The sequence below is a fragment of the Mixophyes fleayi genome, chromosome 4 (assembly GCF_038048845.1).
Source record: "Mixophyes fleayi isolate aMixFle1 chromosome 4, aMixFle1.hap1, whole genome shotgun sequence".
NCBI classification, from domain to species: domain Eukaryota; kingdom Metazoa; phylum Chordata; class Amphibia; order Anura; family Limnodynastidae; genus Mixophyes; species Mixophyes fleayi.
Genome location: NC_134405.1, coordinates 15,176,581 through 15,196,479, shown reverse-complemented (window position 1 = coordinate 15,196,479; position 19,899 = coordinate 15,176,581).

Below are 19,899 nucleotides of genomic sequence, written 5' to 3'. Positions count from 1 at the left end.
GTCGTACTTGGTGCTCATGGCAAAAGACTGTTGGACGGTCAATTGTTTGGTGAAAGACGTAGCGTTCTTACGACTTCCCCTCTGGGAAGATGACCGACTACCAGCAGCAAGAGCAGCAGTGGCAATAGTAGGCGTACCGCTGCAGGATTCCTCGGATGAATCCCTTATTGAAGAGGACTCCGTCTGGCTGGTGACATGGCCTGCAGGACTAAATCTGATGGAGATCGTGGAGGAAGTTGACGAGGAGGGTGTTGGTGGTGTGTATCCAACAGGACCAAGGGATTTAGGTGTCCCTGGACTGATGACGGTCCTAGCCCCAGTTCCTGAACTAACCACTGAACTATGAAGGTTATTCAGGTGACGTATAAGGGAGGATGTCCCTAGGTGGCCAAGATCCTTACCCCTGCTTATTTGAGCTTTACATAAGCTACATATGGCCATACATTTGTTGTCCGGATTTGGATAAAAATAACTTCAGACCGAAGAGGTGCATTTTTTGGTCTTCTGACCAATCATGACGATGGGCTTTTTCATCCCATGGACATCAACTGTTTTCCCCCCCTGGTGCCTCATTTAAAATAACCACATCAGCATCCTCATCGTCAAGTTCCTTCTCAGCGCCAGCTACATCAATAGGCTCCTCCCGGTGTACAACATTGACACCTTGATTATCCAAATCTGGATCTACACTGTGGGTGATCCTTCCAGCATATGCAGAGGGTGTGCTGCAAATGGTGGATGGAGTCACCTCTTCCCGTACAGTGATGGGAAGGTCATGCTTCGCAACCACCAACACCCTTGGACTCACCTTGGGGATTTGTGATGTCATCTGTTTAGAAGGCAGAGTTGTTTGCTGTTTTGTTGTTGTTGCTGACAGCATAACTCTCTTAAATTTTTTGGAGTGGGGGGAGGAGGAGGACTTGGGTGAAGCTGAACCACTAGTCCTGAACACAGGCCAGGGCCTAAGCCGTTCCTTGCCACTCCGTGTCGTAAATGGCATATTGACAAGTTTTCGTTTCTCTTCAGATGTTTTTAATTTCCTTTTTTTGGTAATTTTTGTGAACTTTGGGTTTTTGTATTTTACATGCCCTGTACTAGGAGATTGGGCATCGGCCTTGGCAGACGACGTTGATGGAATTTCATCGTCTATGTCATTACTAGTGGAAGCAGCTTCAGCATTAGGAGGAAGTGGGTCTTGATCTTTCCCTACTTTATCTTCCAAATTTTTGTTCTCCATTATATGCAGCATAAGAGAGCGTACCCCTAAACCACACACACTTTGGGACTGCAGAAACAGTGAACGTAGTAATATAGATTGCAGTTCCTATTTGTTGGGGACTGCAGAAACAGTGAATGTAGTAATATAGATTGCAGTACCTATTTTTTGGGACTGCAGAAACAGTGAACGTAGTAATTTAGATTGCAGTACCTATTTTTTGGGACTGCAGAAACAGTGAACGTAGTAATATAGATTGCAGTACCTATCTTTTGGGATTGCAAGAATATATTGCTCTATAATATTTTTTATACTTTTTAAAAAAAAAAATTAGTTTTTTTTTTAAATTATTTTTTTTGTATTTTTTTTGTAATTTTTTAAAGATTTTTTGATAATTATCAAATTACTATGGACTTAGCAGAAAATACAGGATAAAAGCACCACTGGACTCAGCAGGACAGACACTGGCCAAAGCACCACTGGAATCAGCAGGACAGAGCACTGGACAAAGTACTACTGGACTCAGCAGGACAGAGCACCACTTGACTTCACTAAACTAACTAATCAGCAGGACAGAGCACATGATCTCAACAACCTCCCCCTTCAGTAACCACAGGGAGAATGAAGATGGCGGCCGCGAGCGGGCATTTATGACATCCGAGTCTCGCGAGATCCGACGCGAGACTTGGATGTTATAGCCTTGTTTTGGATTCGTTTGGCGCCCGAAAGTTCCCGAACAGTACTCGGATCACGTCGGATTCGCACTGTTCGGGTGGGCTCGGATTTGCGCAATCCGAGCCCGCTCATCCTTAATTATATATCTGTAGTGTCTATGGAACTACTAATAACAAACCCAAAAAAAAACATTTTCAACTGTTACTAACAAATTTTCATCCCTGCACAGAAATATAATTGAAGGATCTGATATGAATGAGATCTTGGAAACTCGTCTGGACAGGTGAGAAACTAGAGATATTCACTGACTCACGTATTTTGGTTTTGGATTTGGATTAACTTTGAGTTTTGGTTTTGGATCACGATTTTTTTCTAAAATCCCTATTTTTTTTTGCTAAAATCACATAATTTGGCTCTTTTTTATCCATACATTATTATTAACCTCAATAACATTCATTTCCAATCATTTCCAGTCAATTTTTGTCAAGTGACAAAAACACTGATACCCCACCTGCTTCTGTATGAGCAATGGCACTGGAGACTGGAGAGTGACAAGAACACTGCTACCCCTGTTTCTGTTTGAGCAATGGCACTGAGCAATGTCACTGGAGACTGGAGAGTGACAAGAACACTGCTACCCCTGTTTCTGTGTGAGCAATGGCACTGGAGACTGGAGAGTGACAAGGACACTGCTACCCCTGTTTCTGTGTGAGCAATGGCACTGGAGACTGGAGAGTGACAAGGACACTGCTACCCCTGTTTCTGTGTGAGCAATGGCACTGGAGACTGGAGAGTGACAAGGACACTGCTACCCCTGTTTCTGTGTGAGCAATGGCACTGGAGACTGGAGAGTGACAAGAACACTGCTACCCCTGTTTCTTTGTGAGCAATGGCACTGGAGACTGGAGAGTGACAAGGACACTGCTACCCCTGTTTCTGTGTGAGCAATGGCACTGGAGACTGGAGAGTGACAAGAACACTGCTACCCCTGTTTCTGTGTGAGCAATGGCACTGGAGACTGGAGAGTGACAAGAACATTGCTACCACTGTTTCTGTGTGAGCAATGGCACTGGAGACTGGAGCGTGACAAGAACACTGCTACCCCTGGTTCTGTGTGAGCAATGGCGCTGGATCTCCTGGGGAGGGAGGTACTTATGGAATCCAAAACCCGCGAGATCCGACAACGCAACAGTGATGTTTTGCCTCGATTCGGATCCGAGGACGCGCAAAAGTACAGAGTCGGCTCACATCCCCTACATTCGGGTGGGCTCGGTTTCCAGAAAACCAAGCCCGAGCATCTCTATGAGAAACTAACGTACGGCACAATAAGGCTCATATTGCGCCTGTGAATACTATGCACGGGCACTCGGTCTCCTTGCTGTCTTTCTCATTCTTCATCCAGGTGGCAGATATTCCTTCTTCTGTTCTCATGCCCAACAGTATCTAATATAGACTATATTTTCAACACAGAATAATATCCTCAGATATAGGTCAAATTGGTATCCCAGACCATCTGACCATGATATATTTTCTTCCAATTATGGCACAGAATCTAAAGCTTCCCTTACAGATTAGGCTATTTACCAATTGATATCTACGTTAAAAAGGCAATATTTTATCAGAAAGCAAAATCCACTCCAGTGACCCCTGGGACACATTAAAGGGGTGTTCCGAGGCATTGTACTTACTTACTTTTAGAAAATAGCAGCAGAATTTAGCATATACACAATACCTGGTGAATCTTCAATAAATGACTACATTAAAATACTTGGAGTGGCAGCCAGCTTTCGAACATTGACTGGAAGTCAAGGAAAATCTCTCAAAAGCCTTTCTTTTCTAGTAAATTTCTGGAAAAGTTAAAATCAGGGCCACCCCTTTCATTATAAGTTAAAAACGTGTAACCGTGGTACTCAGTTGCAGCTTCAAGGAAGTAGAACGTGTTTCCGGTGTCCCTTCATAGGTTGTTTAGTATGCTGGTACATTTCCTTGGTGTAGATACAGTCCAAAAAAGAAACAAAAAAAAAGTTCTCAACGGTCCATAAGTTTCTCAGTGATGAAAATATCACACTTTTATTAGCACTGTTTTATGTAGAGCTAGCTTTATATTATTTTGTTGGGTTGCTGTACATTCCGGACTTTGAATTTAATGTACAAGCAACTGTTATTATTTTTGCTTAGTAAGTTGGCCAACTTTGTGCGTAAACAACTTTCACACTCGGTGTAAACCTATGAAGATTTGTTGAGGAGATTATTGGCCACAAAACTGTGTGGTTTTCTGCTAAGTCTGAAGAAATCCTAGAAATATGTTGGGACTTGTAAGTTCTTAAGGATTGTTTTCAATTTCTACTTCTATTGTTTATAGTTAGTTTTTACTTTTAAATCTTTTATTGTAGGTTATTGTGTATGGCATAATAAAATGTAAAGATCTTATAACTATGCCTACTCTGTGTTGTTTCTCACTTGTTATTCTTCCATTAACAGACACATCCCGACCCGATTGTCTCCTATTTATACCTGCCTCTCCCAGTTAACTGCGCTGGTCATTGTTGTAATGTTGCTTTTCCTCATTGTTGTGCTCACTTGTCCTCCTGTTCTTTGGGACTCCTGCAAGCTGCTACCGCCATCTCTATATCCGATATCTCTCCATTCAGCCAGCTCACCTGCACCAAATGTATTTCTTGTTACCAGTTCCCAGCATCACCCAGAAATCCTTGATTATTCTCTGCAATACTCGGTTCATATCAATTCCTGCATTGCCTGGTTCATACTTGTCCTAATAAATATTATATATTTTCATCATATCCCGGGCTCCATAGCTGTTTTCACAGCTTCCAGCATTGAAGCGTAACAGGAATATGTGGATATATGGTGTTTTTGATGATGCATATAGTATAGCAGAGCCTTTGCATGTAGCATAATGATATGATTGGTACTTCTGTGGGTAATAACGTAGTTAGTTGTACACTGGCAGCAGTAATATTGTTTATGCAAAATATGGGAGCAGTAATATTGTATTGGAAAACTAGGATATAGCTGTGATATACATTATTATGAATGCTAAAACTGTTTTATACTATGTTTAAGATGTTAAAAGAGAATACATAATATCTTAAATGAAGCTTTGCACCTGCGTGCAGTCTTTCCTATAAGTATCACTGTCACTGTGATGTGTAACCAAGTGTCTATGACTATCTATTTGTATGGTATTGTTGTATATTAAACCTTATGGATTACACCACACAGAGAACGGGCCTTACTCAATGGTTAATGGCTTTCCTGACTTGAATGTCAGCATATTTCTTAAAACCTTAAATATTTCTATTATACTACTCCCTGCAACCACGTATGTGTAAACACTCCGTAATATCAGTCCCGCTGTAGACATATAAATAGCCTTTTCCAGTAATTCTAATTGTCCAGAATGCAGTGAGGGTTTAGTTGACTTGTTCCACTGAATTTGGACTTGTCTTATTATATGGAGCTTCTGGATCTGGAGCTTTTTAGGGTGAATGGGCAATCCTAGGCATCTTGCACATATGCAAGACTTTCACACGCTGTAGAAGATTAATAATGGCAATATCTGCAGTTGATAGAAAACTAATTCGCCATACGTAGATGCAGAGCACCCCACCCCCAACACACATGATCTCTGGATCTCTCTTCATGATGAGAATGGACGGAATGGAGGCATCTCTTCATAAAGAAAAACATACCCAGAAATTCTTCAAATTCTGGGAAAGTTATAACAATATAGCATCGGTTCCCTTAAAAGTACAAATTCGGAGGTGCTTTCTTCAGACCATTTGGCATGAAACCCAGAATATTCTTATAGGATCCTCCGAGTTATTTATAACCTTCCCCCATCCTGGTCTCCCTGTGCCTCAAAACATGACATTTAAATGTACTAACAACTGCCCAATAGTAACTGGTGTGTATGATACTTTAATGCCTAAAGAAAAACACAATGGACTCAATATAATACTTTAAATTAATTTTATTGGATAGATTTCTGTAAAACTTATCATAGCTACAATGCCGTAAATGGCAATTTACTTTTCGTTTTTTTTTATTTAAAATTCATTTATTAAGGGTTTTTCTTCTCATAAGTAAAATGCCATTTTTCTACTCTGCATTATAAAACTGCCCGGTGGCTCTTACAAACGGTGGTTGTCAGTTTCACGGTACTGACTACCCCGACAGAGAACACAACGGCATGAGGAGCCCGACTGAATAGTACACCGACCTGCAAAAAAACTTACCAGCCTGTCAGTTATGTCATAATATCCCTAACACCCCTAACTCCTAACCCTTATACCCTAACATCCCTAATCCCTAAAATAGTACTTACATGACATAAATGACAGGCGGATCCGTCCATTGCCGCTTTAAACCAAGCCATGATTGGTGATGACGTCATTTTCTCCAGCTGGCAACACAGCGAGGCGTGATCTGAAGTAATCTGCATTCTGGTACGTAGTTTTTTTTTGAAAGTCGGTGTACTATTCAGTCAGACTCCTCATGTTGTTGTCTTCTGTGTCGGGGTAGTCAGTACCGTTAATAGGTACTACACCACTTACAAACTTGTCCTATAAGAGGACCAAGATGGTGGAAGCCTCTGGACTCACAAAGAGTCATCCTTCAGCACTCAGGAGAGGAAAAACCCCCTGTGGGGGAAACCTCTGGGGAACCATGGCTAGAAGGACCGCCCTTCCCTCTGGACACTAAAAGGCTATGCAGAGTTAAATGGCCAAACTTATTCAAATATTACAATTTCGTTATAATTAATATCTAATCAATGCATCCTGAAGGGATATGTGTCAGGAGACCTAGAAAATGTATCAATTATCCTTGAAGTATGTATCTGTTATCCTTGTAGTTCAAGATGAAAACTGTACCATGAGACCTAGAAAATGTATCAATTATCCTTGAAGTAGGTACGCGTTATCCTGGTCACTTGTTTCCACCTCTATTAGAAGGGGTTGTTGTCTCTGTATATTAAACAGCTGCAATGAGAATGAATGAAAAGGTCAATAAGGTACCCATACAGCTCCTTACCTGTCCGAGGTACCTGAATCCAGCTGACATTTCTCTGAAAAGCAAGTTATCACTTTACCCTTTCCTCAGAGGCTTCAAGTTGGCAGTTCCTACTGCTTTATGCCTGTAGTAGACTGATGTCTCGTGGCCAGAAACTTCCCCTTATATAGGCAAGTGATGTAACAATGACCCTCCCTATGTCATCCATGTGTGATGCAATGGGTGTGGCTGGTGGCTGTGGCAGTGGAGAGCTGGTTTAGTGGGTGTGGCTGGTGAAGTGGGTGTGGCTCATGTGTATGACAATGGAGAGCTGTTGAAGTGGGTGTGGCTGGTGTGTATGACAAAATTCTTGGTTAGTTGTTGAAATATGGATGGGACTGGTTAATGTGTGTGTAATAGGAAAACTATTTTGCTTTGTTGGTGTGACATGAAAGTTACTAGTGGTTGTGGAAATGGAGGAGCTGGGGAATGTGACAGAGCAATTTCTGAAAGTTTTGAATGTATGTAAGAAAATTCTCATTTTCTATCAATTCACACTCCTGAGAATGGGAGGATGCTACCATAAAATGAGACCATTAGAAACCATATTTGCCAGCTGCCAATAATTTCAACGGACAATTTTAAACTTTTTTTTCCTCTGCAAAATGTCCCTAATTTTCAATATCGATCAAGTCTACCGTATAATTCCTATAATTCTGCATATTAAATCCAATTGTTACTATTTTGTTCTCTAGGCTTCATAACTGCAATTTAATTCGATATTTTTCATTAAGTATTAAAAGATGTATGTTATAACTAGATTGACCAGATTTTTTTAAAATGAAAACTGAGGACAAATAATTTGTAAACGGACAGAAGTGGCAGGTAAGAGGAATACTGTGCACAGTTCTGGAGGCCATATCATCAAAAAGACATAAAATACACAAACAATTCAGAGAAGGGCTAATAAAATGGTGCATGGGCTGTATAACTAAACTTATCTGGAAAGACTTCAAGAGCTCAACTTGTACAACTTAGAGGAGAGAATAGACAGACAGAAATATTTAAATATATTAATAGAAATCAGGATGGCAGTATTCTTTAAAATGATAGGATTTCCAGAATAAGGGGAAGTGTGGAGGGAAGAAGATTTACAGGTAATATAAAAGCATGATAGATCCATATAATAGTCTCTCAGCATTTGTGGTAGGGACTTGTAGAGTAGACAACTCTTTCACACCCTGAAAAGTAGGCGGGGTTGTGATGGAATGAATCGCTGCAAGTCACAAACTCATGACCCCACTCCCTGCTTTGTGATGCCGGAACCGAGCATCAATGTCATAGCACACAGGTGGACACACTGTGTGTTGACCAGGTGTAAATATGTTGTCACGCTTGGTAGGCCTGAGTGCGCTATGCGGCTCCCTCAATAGGTCATTTAAAACATTGGGAAGTGTAAATATAGTCGATTTTACAGCATGTGTCGCTTACAGTCTGTATTTGCTTTCAGCTTTAAATTATGTTGGTTTTTTTTAAATTTCCACAGGATCCATCCTCATGACTTATAACATCATTACACAAAGCATAATATTTTATACGGCTCACAGAGATGATCACTTAATAATTAGTAGCAGAGATGTACAGTACGTAGTGCAAAATTGTATTGCCCAGTTGTGTTGAGGGTGTAGTGAATATAGGATTAAGTACAGGTCACTGGTACCTTGGTGTGACGTGGCTCTGCAGACTCCTGCTCCGGCGCACTAACTTCTGCAGTAGACCATCTTTCCCAACTTACCACGCCACGGCAGAGGGGCAAGGGTCTCCCAAGCAGATTTGATATGAATAAAATGCAGAGTTGGTGATATTAAATAAAATTGGTGATTCTGGTAGCAGCTATAGAGAACACGGGTTACACTGTGCTCAGCATACAATTTAGGACCAAATGCAATTTCTGATACTTTGGGAAATGTTAAATACACATATAACAACTTTCTAACATTCCTAGTTCTGTAATAGAGAAGATACAATTCAAATGTTATCCTGAATTAGCAGCACAGCAGCACATCAGTAACGGCAAGATATATATATATATTATCTTTTCAGTCCCATTTATTAACATATAATCATTTGTAATAACTGTTTCAACTTCTGCACAGATTGATACCATGTAAGTAACCTGTGTTACATGAAATATATATTGTGCATGTTGGAGGACCCCTGCTAGCTAGCATTCTGCACTTCATCTCTTACCTGATCTTGCAGCGTAGACAACCTGATGTTCTCTTTTGCTTGTTCTTGGAGCGTTGCCCATTGGCTTCTGGAAACTTGGAGTCCTGTATTTAAAATGTATAAAAATTGTATTATAGTGCAAAATTTTAACAAACCCTGAATGATTCAAACACATTATTCCATTATGACCATAAAGTACAACCCCCTAGTACAGATATAGACAATAAAATATATGAAAATTATTTTCAAACATATACTAACATCAACCAGCGCTGACTGTCTAGTATTTAGCATTCTAGTCACCACCACACAATACAGAGATTATGTCCCCCACAAGATATTTCATCAGCTGCCCCCGCCAGCCACTACATCCTCCCAGCCATTTATATCAACCCCCAACAAAAGGTTAATGACCCCAACCATCCATTTCATCAACTACCCACTCATTTGCTCACCCCCAGTCACTTCATTAACCCCTTCCAGTCACTTCATTTACCACCCCCAGTCACTTCATTAACCCACCCCCAGTCACTTCATTAACCCCCCCTCAGTCACTTCATTAACCCCTCCCAGTCATTTCATTAACCCCCCTCAGTCACTTCATTAACCCCTCCCAGTCACTTCATTAACCCCTCCACAGTCAATTCATTAACCCCCTCAGTCAAATCATTAAACCCCCCTGTCACTCACCGGACTGTGAGTGCTTCTTCCCGGACTATTAGGAACCGTGGACGTCCTCTATCCTGAGGGACTGCGCATGCGCAGCCCTTTCCAAACCTTCAGTGTATGTTCCTTTAACTTAATTGGCAGATCAGGCAACCTCCCTATATTAAGCACCTGTGGTCAACACCACGTTGCCTGATCTTGGAGTCTCATTCCCCATGAGTCTCTGAAGGTGTTCCTGTGTTTCCTCGTTTATTCAGCCCAGCTGATTCCTGTGGTTTCCAAACCACTTCTACCTCTGTGGTTTCCAAACCACTTCTACTACTGTGGTTCCCATACCACTTCTACCATCTACTGTATCATCGTGACTGTGAGCTGATTCCTATCCGCTGCCTCCGTGCACTACAGTCTTCTAACCACTTCAACTCTACCTTGTATCATTGGGACTGTTAGCTGATGCCTATCCGCTGCCTCCGTGCACTACAGTCTTTCATTCACATCCACTCACCTGTTCATGATTGTGACTGCCAGCTGATTTCTATCCGCTGCCTCCGTGCACTACAGTCTTCAACCTGCAACTCGTCTGTGTTTCATCATCGTGACTGCTAGCTGATTCCTATCCGCTGCCTCCGTGCACTACAGTCTTCAACCTGCAACCCGTCTGTGTTTCATTGTGACTGTTTAGCTGATTCCTATCCGCCGCCTCTGTGCGCTTCAGTCTTCAGCCCTTGTCAACTCTCCCGGGTTTCCTTGAGTCTGCTGCCACTATTGCTACCCGCTACTCTCCGTGATCAACTGTTCCAGTTCAACTCTGCTCTGGTGTCCCATCGTTACTGCACCTGCTGGTTGCTATTGGCTACCTCCGTGTTCCCGCAGAGACCCGCTGCTGTTACTTCTCAGCGCTACGCATCCATCTACTGCTGATCCGCTCTCCACGCCTTCCTGGGTTCCCTGCTGGTCTACCTACCTGTGCGCTGCACCTGCTAGACCACCGCTTCACCCATCCAGGGACTTTGCATCCTGCCGGCCTCCTGCCGTTCAGGTATCTCTGCACTTCTGTCTGACTGCCTTCTCCTGAACCACGGTATGCATACTTCCCATTGACTGTGCTGTGTATTGCATACCTTGCTGGACTGTGTTGGTTCTCCTCTGGAGTGTACTATCCGCTGAGTCTATTGCCATCATTGACTGTGTTATCTCATGCTGGATTACTTCAAGAGACTTTCTATATTGGCAGTGTTGTTCAGTCATTTATACATTTATATTGTGCATATTACTGTGGATCAAAGTCAAGGTGCCCGTGTATATATTGTGTTGCAGTCTCTCCCCGTGCACCTCCTCACATATATATTCAGTGGTACAACTTGCTAGTGGCAGACCACTGACCCCTGTTTCCAGTTTCACCTGCTCCAGTATCCTCTCACATAGCAGTGGTACAACTTGCTAACGCAGACCACTGACTCCCCGGATACCTCCACTTGGATTCCATTCCTTCACTCAGACAGCGGTACAACTTGCTATCCGCAGACCGCTGACTCTCATCACCTCCTTGTTTCTGTTGGACATTCCTCCTCACTATAGCAGTGGTACAACTTGCTACCGCAGACCACTGACTACCTTCACGTGTCCTTTGTCCATACAGTTCCTCGTGTATTACTACCTCCATATTGCCAGTGCTGCTAGTCATAGACTTTCCTGAGCATCTCATCATCTGCTATTTCCTGTTCCGTGATCACCCTGCTACCAGAGTACCATATTACCACCTATACTGCTCTGGTAAGCCTATCACCGGGTGATCCCTGGGTAAAGACTCCTAGTGCCCGTGACAGTAAGATCAGGCCATGACAGACCCAGATACGGAACCTACCGCTAAAGAGATGCTGCAGCATCTGGTCAGCCGTGTGGAGCAACAGGATGCTCGCCAACAGCTGTTACTTCAATGTTACCAATCATTAACCTCCCAAGGAACATCTGGACAGACTGTTACAGCTAATATTGAAGCTCCTGTGCTTTCCTCCGTTTCCCCAGTGCCATCCCAGGTGTCTACAGCTCCTACGCTTCACCTGCCTACTCCGTCAAAATATGACGGGGACCCCAAAACTTGTAGAGGTTTCCTTAACCAATGTTCAGTCCATTTTGAACTCCAACCTCAAAATTTTTCTACCCATCGTTCCAGAGTGGCCTATCTTATCTCATTGTTTTCGGGACAAGCCCTGGCTTGGGCCTCCCCCCTGTGGGAAAGAAACGATCCAATTCTACAAGATAGTGCCAAATTCATTTCCACGTTCCGAAGTGTGTTCGATGAACCAGGTCGTGTGACCTCCGCTGCTTCCAGCATTCTTCGTTTGCGACAAGGCTCCCATACAGTAGGACAGTATGTCATTCAATTTAGGATCTTAGCCTCTGAACTTCAGTGGAACACTGAAGCATTAGTTGCCGCCTTCTGGCAGGGGCTCTCCGATAAAATTAAAGATGCACTGACTACCCAAGAGCTTCCTTCGTCACTAGAAGATTTGATCTCGCTTTGCCATCGTGTAGATATGAGATTTCGTGAAAGAGAGTCTGAGAAAACAACAGCTGTCAAAGCACCTCTTCGTTTAAACCCTCAATTTCGTCCAGCTCCATCCTCTGTGATTCCCATGGAGATAGGACGTTCCAAATTATCTTCAGAGGAAAGGAAACGAAGAGTAAAGAATAGACTCTGTATCTATTGTGCTGATTCCACGCATATGCTCAGCTCTTGCCCTAGGAGATCGGGAAATGCCAGGCCCTAACTAGTTCTGGAGAGGTGAAGTTAGGGTCCCTGGAGTCCTCTCCATTGTCTATGAAATCTAAAGTCTGCGCTTTTGATGTTACGATTTCCTTTGCTACCAAATCCTTTGAGTCACAGGCATTGATTGATTCCGGAGCAGCAGGAAATTTCATTTCTAAATCACTAGTGAATCAATGGTCCCTACCAGTGATCATTTTAAAAACACCCATTACTGTGACGGCTATAGATGGATCACGCCTCATCAATGGTCTCATCACCCAGAGTACGTCTCTAGTAACCCTTCAGATTGGTGTACTACACCATGAAGAAATTTCGTTTTTAATTCTTCCAGTTACGACAAGTCCGATTGTCTTAGGCCTTCCATGGCTTCAGTGTCACTCTCCCCAGATTGACTGGCGCACCCCTCAAGTTACGTCTTGGGGGTCTGAATGTCACCATCGTTGTCTCTCTCAAGTTATTCCTCTTAAAGTACAGCGATCTTCCATCTCATCTTCCTCCCCGGGACTCCCTCCTCAGTATGCTTCATTTGCCGATGTGTTTGATAAAGCTCAGTCTGAACGTCTTCCTCCTCATCGTTCTTGGGATTGTCCGATCGACCTTCTACCTGGCAAGACTCCTCCCAGGGGTCGGGTCTATCCTCTCTCGTTACCTGAAACTCAAGCCACATCTGAGTACATACAGGAGAATCTCCAGCGTGGGTTCATTCGACCTTCCACCTCTCCCGCTGGAGCTGGGTTCTTCTTCGTCAAAAAGAAGGATGGATCATTACGCCCTTGTATAGATTTTCGTGGACTCAACGCCATTACTATCAAGAATCGGTATCCCATTCCGCTGATCACTGAGCTATTTGATCGCATCAAGGGAGCTCGGATATTTACTAAGTTGGATCTTCGTGGTGCTTACAATTTAATTAGAATCCGTTCCGGTGACGAATGGAAGACCGCGTTTAACACCAGAGATGGGCATTACGAATATTTAGTAATGCCCTTCGGGCTGTGTAATGCCCCCGCTGTTTTCCAGGGTTTCATCAATGAGATCTTTCGGGACTTATTATATGTATGTGTCGTTGTCTACCTAGACGACATATTGATCTTCTCACAGGACCTGCCTTCTCATCACCAACATGTGGCAGAGGTCCTCTCCAGACTACGGAAAAACTCGTTGTTCTGTAAATTGGAAAAATGTTCATTCGAGTTACCCCAGATTCCATTCTTGGGGTATATAGTTTCCGGAGTTGGCCTGAAGATGGATCCAGACAAAGTAAATGCTGTACTACATTGGCCTCAGCCAACTACTCTTCGTGCCATCCAGCGTTTCTTAGGTTTTGCCAATTACTATAGACGCTTCATTCAAGACTTTTCATCCATTGCATCTCCCATTGTGGCCCTAACTCGGAAAGGGGCTAATACTAAGCAATGGTCATCTGAGGCTCTCCAAGCCTTTCAAATCCTCAAAGAGGCCTTCTCGTCTGCTCCCATTCTGCGACAGCCTGATGTGACACTCCCCTTCTTCCTAGAAGTAGATGCCTCTAATGTGGGCTTAGGAGCTATTCTCTCCCAACGCTCGGAGCAACAAAAATTACATCCTTGTGCCTTCTACTCTCGGGGTCTTCTGCCCGCAGAGAAAAATTATACTATCGGGGACAAGGAGTTGCTGGCCATCAAAGCTGCATTAGAGGAATGGAGATACTTGTTGGAAGGAGCTCGCCATCCGGTGACGATCTTCACGGATCATAAGAACTTGTCATATTTGCAATCTGCTCAATGCTTGAACCCTCGTCAAGCAAGATGGTCTCTTTTCTTTTCCCGTTTTGAATTAATTATAACCTTCAAACCAGCCGCTAAGAACAAGAAAGCTGACGCTCTATCTCGAGCTTTTGTGACGTCCTCTGATGTAGAAGAGGTTCCCAACCATGCTATTCTAGACCCCAAATGTATTTCTCTGGCTGCTTCATCCACCAAAATGCTACCATTTGGGAAGACCCTTGTGCCTCCTACTCTGAGGAGGAAAATCCTTTCGTGGTTCCATGCCTCTCGTTTTTCTGGACACGCCGGTGAACACAAGACCTTTGAGATTCTCTCTCGTAGTTACTGGTGGCCTTCAATGAGGAGAGACGTCAAAGAGTTTATTGCTTCCTGTGATTTATGTTCTCAGTTCAAATCCTCCCGCAGAACTCCAGCAGGGTTGCTGCGACCACTACCCATTCCGTCCAAGCCTTGGACCCATATTAGTATGGATTTCGTTACTGATTTGCCACCAAGTAAGAATCACAATACTATTTGGGTAGTGGTAGACAGATTTTCGAAGATGGCCCATTTCGTCCCTCTGTCCGGTTTACCTTCCTCGTCTACTCTGGCTGAACATTTCATTAAAGAAATCTTCCGCATCCATGGATGTCCGTCTGAGATTGTGTCGGATAGAGGAGTACAATTCGTTTCCAGATTCTGGCGGGCCCTTTGTAAAACCTTGGGCATACGATTAGCACTCTCATCGTCTTACCATCCGCAATCTAACGGACAAACGGAACGAGTCAATCAAGATCTTGAGACTTTTATTAGGATGTTCTCTTCAGCCAACCAAGACAACTGGGTAGAATTGCTCCCTTGGGCTGAATTCGCCCATAACAACATGTACCATGAGTCATCATCCAAAACTCCATTCTTTGTGGTCTACGGTCACCATCCGTCTTTTCCGGAATTTCCTGCCCTCCCGCCCACCCAAGTTCCTGCTGTGGAGACTGCTTGTCAAACCTTCAAAAATATCTGGTCTCAGGTCAAAACCTGTTTAAAGAAGACATCTAATAAATATAAGTCTTTCGCAGATAAGAAGAGGCGGGCTATTCCACCACTAAAAATTGGAGATCGTGTCTGGTTATCTACCAAAAATATTCGTTTGAAGGTTCCATCTATGAAATTCGCCCCTCGTTTTATTGGTCCATATAGGATCATTCAAGTTATCAATCCAGTATGTGTTAAACTTCTTCTTCCTAAGAATCTTCGGATTTCCAATGCCTTCCATGTGTCCTTACTCAAACCTCTTATTATCAATCGTTTCTCGACTCCTCCCTCAGCACCGCAGCCAGTTCAAGTTCATCAGGAGGAGGATTTCGAGATTACTGAGGTATTGGATGCAAAAATTTCGCGAGGAGTCCTCCGTTTCCTCGTTCATTGGAAGGGCTTTGGTCCTGAAGAGCGTTCATGGATCAAAGCTGAAGATCTTAATGCTCCTGCCCTTCTGAAGAAGTTTTATTCCAAAAATCCGGACAAGCCCGGTTCCAGGCGTTCTGTGCCCACCTTTAAAAGGGGGGGTACTGTCACTCACCGGACTGTGAGTGCTTCTTCCCGGACTATTAGGAACCGTGGACGTCCTCTATCCTGAGGGACTGCGCATGCGCAGCCCTTTCCAAACCTTCAGTGTATGTTCCTTTAACTTAATTGGCAGATCAGGCAACCTCCCTATATTAAGCACCTGTGGTCAACACCACGTTGCCTGATCTTGGAGTCTCATTCCCCATGAGTCTCTGAAGGTGTTCCTGTGTTTCCTCGTTTATTCAGCCCAGCTGATTCCTGTGGTTTCCAAACCACTTCTACCTCTGTGGTTTCCAAACCACTTCTACTACTGTGGTTCCCATACCACTTCTACCATCTACTGTATCATCGTGACTGTGAGCTGATTCCTATCCGCTGCCTCCGTGCACTACAGTCTTCTAACCACTTCAACTCTACCTTGTATCATTGGGACTGTTAGCTGATGCCTATCCGCTGCCTCCGTGCACTACAGTCTTTCATTCACATCCACTCACCTGTTCATGATTGTGACTGCCAGCTGATTTCTATCCGCTGCCTCCGTGCACTACAGTCTTCAACCTGCAACTCGTCTGTGTTTCATCATCGTGACTGCTAGCTGATTCCTATCCGCTGCCTCCGTGCACTACAGTCTTCAACCTGCAACCCGTCTGTGTTTCATCGTGACTGTTTAGCTGATTCCTATCCGCCGCCTCTGTGCGCTTCAGTCTTCAGCCCTTGTCAACTCTCCCGGGTTTCCTTGAGTCTGCTGCCACTATTGCTACCCGCTACTCTCCGTGATCAACTGTTCCAGTTCAACTCTGCTCTGGTGTCCCATCGTTACTGCACCTGCTGGTTGCTATTGGCTACCTCCGTGTTCCCGCAGAGACCCGCTGCTGTTACTTCTCAGCGCTACGCATCCATCTACTGCTGATCCGCTCTCCACGCCTTCCTGGGTTCCCTGCTGGTCTACCTACCTGTGCGCTGCACCTGCTAGACCACCGCTTCACCCATCCAGGGACTTTGCATCCTGCCGGCCTCCTGCCGTTCAGGTATCTCTGCACTTCTGTCTGACTGCCTTCTCCTGAACCACGGTATGCATACTTCCCATTGACTGTGCTGTGTATTGCATACCTTGCTGGACTGTGTTGGTTCTCCTCTGGAGTGTACTATCCGCTGAGTCTATTGCCATCATTGACTGTGTTATCTCATGCTGGATTACTTCAAGAGACTTTCTATATTGGCAGTGTTGTTCAGTCATTTATACATTTATATTGTGCATATTACTGTGGATCAAAGTCAAGGTGCCCGTGTATATATTGTGTTGCAGTCTCTCCCCGTGCACCTCCTCACATATATATTCAGTGGTACAACTTGCTAGTGGCAGACCACTGACCCCTGTTTCCAGTTTCACCTGCTCCAGTATCCTCTCACATAGCAGTGGTACAACTTGCTAACGCAGACCACTGACTCCCCGGATACCTCCACTTGGATTCCATTCCTTCACTCAGACAGCGGTACAACTTGCTATCCGCAGACCGCTGACTCTCATCACCTCCTTGTTTCTGTTGGACATTCCTCCTCACTATAGCAGTGGTACAACTTGCTACCGCAGACCACTGACTACCTTCACGTGTCCTTTGTCCATACAGTTCCTCGTGTATTACTACCTCCATATTGCCAGTGCTGCTAGTCATAGACTTTCCTGAGCATCTCATCATCTGCTATTTCCTGTTCCGTGATCACCCTGCTACCAGAGTACCATATTACCACCTATACTGCTCTGGTAAGCCTATCACCGGGTGATCCCTGGGTAAAGACTCCTAGTGCCCGTGACACCCCCTCCCAGTCACTTCATTAATCCCCCAGTCACTTCATCAACCCCCCCTCCCAGTCACTTCATTAACCCCTCCCAGTCACTTCATTAACCCCCCCAGTCAAATCATTACACCTCCCTCCCAGTCACTTCATTAACCCCCCCAGCCAAATCATTAACCCCTCCAGTCAAATCATTAAACCCCCCAGTCAAATCATTAACCCCCTCTCCCAGTCACTTCATTAACCCCCCAGTCAAATCATTAACCCCCTAGCTACTTCCTTAACCCCCCTCCACCCAACCATCAAGCAGTTTCCAGTTAATCAGCCCCCCAGTCATCTCCCTCCTCCTCCCCCCTGATATTTAACAAACAGAACTTACCTTGAAATCTTCTGCTCCTCTTCTCTCCGGCACTTCTGTCTTCTTGACAGGCAGCTGACAGCACATCCCATGCTGTTAGCTGCCAAATCAGTGCAGCAAGTGTGGTCATGTGATCATCTCACATGACCACACTCAGCTTAGCACCGCAGCTGCACTGACAGGGCAGCTAACACCATCGGATTTGCTGTTAGCTGCCTGCATCAGTGTAATTCAATACACTGACTGCCGGGACCGCCCCCTTAAGACCAGGGGCTTGCTAATTATGTCTGCGCTGCGCTCCCTAGGGACCTAGCGCCCCAGGCTGCAGCCTGATCAGCCTAATGGTTGATCAGGCCCTACACTGACCAGATACTTTTTCCTCAATAAAATAAAAACAATACTTCCTAGAGCGCTCCAATTCCCAGAAACAGCAGCCCTATCACACCAAATACAAATATAAACAAATAAATACTGGTGGATCCTCAAGAGCTATAACTTATGTCATGAAATTAATCACTAATGGTATAGACACTAACAAGTCCATCTTATAGAGTTCGATGTCCAACAACAGATTTTTAGACGTTCTTTTGTATACCGTTCTGTATCTTCAAAACATCCACATAGAAAAGAGATACCAGCCTCATATGGTGAAGTAGGTCTTACAAGGAAATATTTTTAACACCACGTCCTCAAAACGATTTCGTATCGGGATACTCATACACCAGTAATCATATGGAGACCAGGGGCTAGATTTACTAACAGGCGTGTTGCTAAAACCGCTGAAACCGATTTTCGGCTAGTTTGCCGGTGGTTTAGCCATCGCTGGATTTACTAAAGGTAAAACCGCCGTCCAAACGGCCAGAAATGAATTTTTCCAAAACCACCACTTTAGAAATCGCCATGACGATTTGAACAATGTTGAACATACAAACAGCCGGATTTACTATTGGGCGGTTTCTCAAACCGCCGGAAAAGCGCCATTCAAACGACCAAAATAAAAGAGCTGCTTGTGAGCGGCGAGATTGCATGCTGTTTGAGCTATTTTGGCAGTGTGAACATAATTTTATTTTTATTTTCTGCATTTTGCAAAGTTGTGTTATTTGGTTTATTTAAAAAGGTGTAATGTGTAAAATTAACCCATATTTCTTTGCTTTTTGTGAGCAAAGGGTAGTGAGTTCTGCTCATGTGCAACTTGTAATAATCAGTGTTAAGTGTCAGACAGGTGGTAATGCATAAGTACCAATAGTGATAACTTTTTTACATTCAGTATAATACTGTTTTACAGGCAGGACAGACACATTTTTGGTGTTTAAGTTAAACAACATTTATTGTGGTACAGAAGTTCAAGTATAGATGAATTTTTCACCCCCCACAATGTACACACTCAAATTCTGATGTGTGCAGGATACACGTAACAGAAATGTAACAGACTGTAAATAGTGCAACATTTACAAAATATAAACAAATTATTTTACAGGTTGTTAGTTACAACCACACACATTAGCCTATCTGCACCTTTGGCAGGTACAGCAGAGATTCGGGTGACACTCTCTCCTCTTCCTCGGCCCCCCTTGTGCGAGCACCTCCCCTTGGCGGAGTACTTTGCACGGAGCATTCTGCTGTACTAGCCAAACTGGTTTCAGTAGAGGACACTGGCAAAGGTAACCGTACCGTTATGTCCTGGTGAATTTGGGCAGCCATTTGATTCACGTTGGCATTGACCTCCTTTACTGTGGTGTGTAAGGCCTCCACAGCACCAGTCTTGAATCATGCTGACATTCGACTGCTCAATAGCTGCAGCGATACGATTTAATGCCGAAGGAATGAGGCTAGTACTGCGGTAGGAACGCCTCAAATGTCCAACAATATG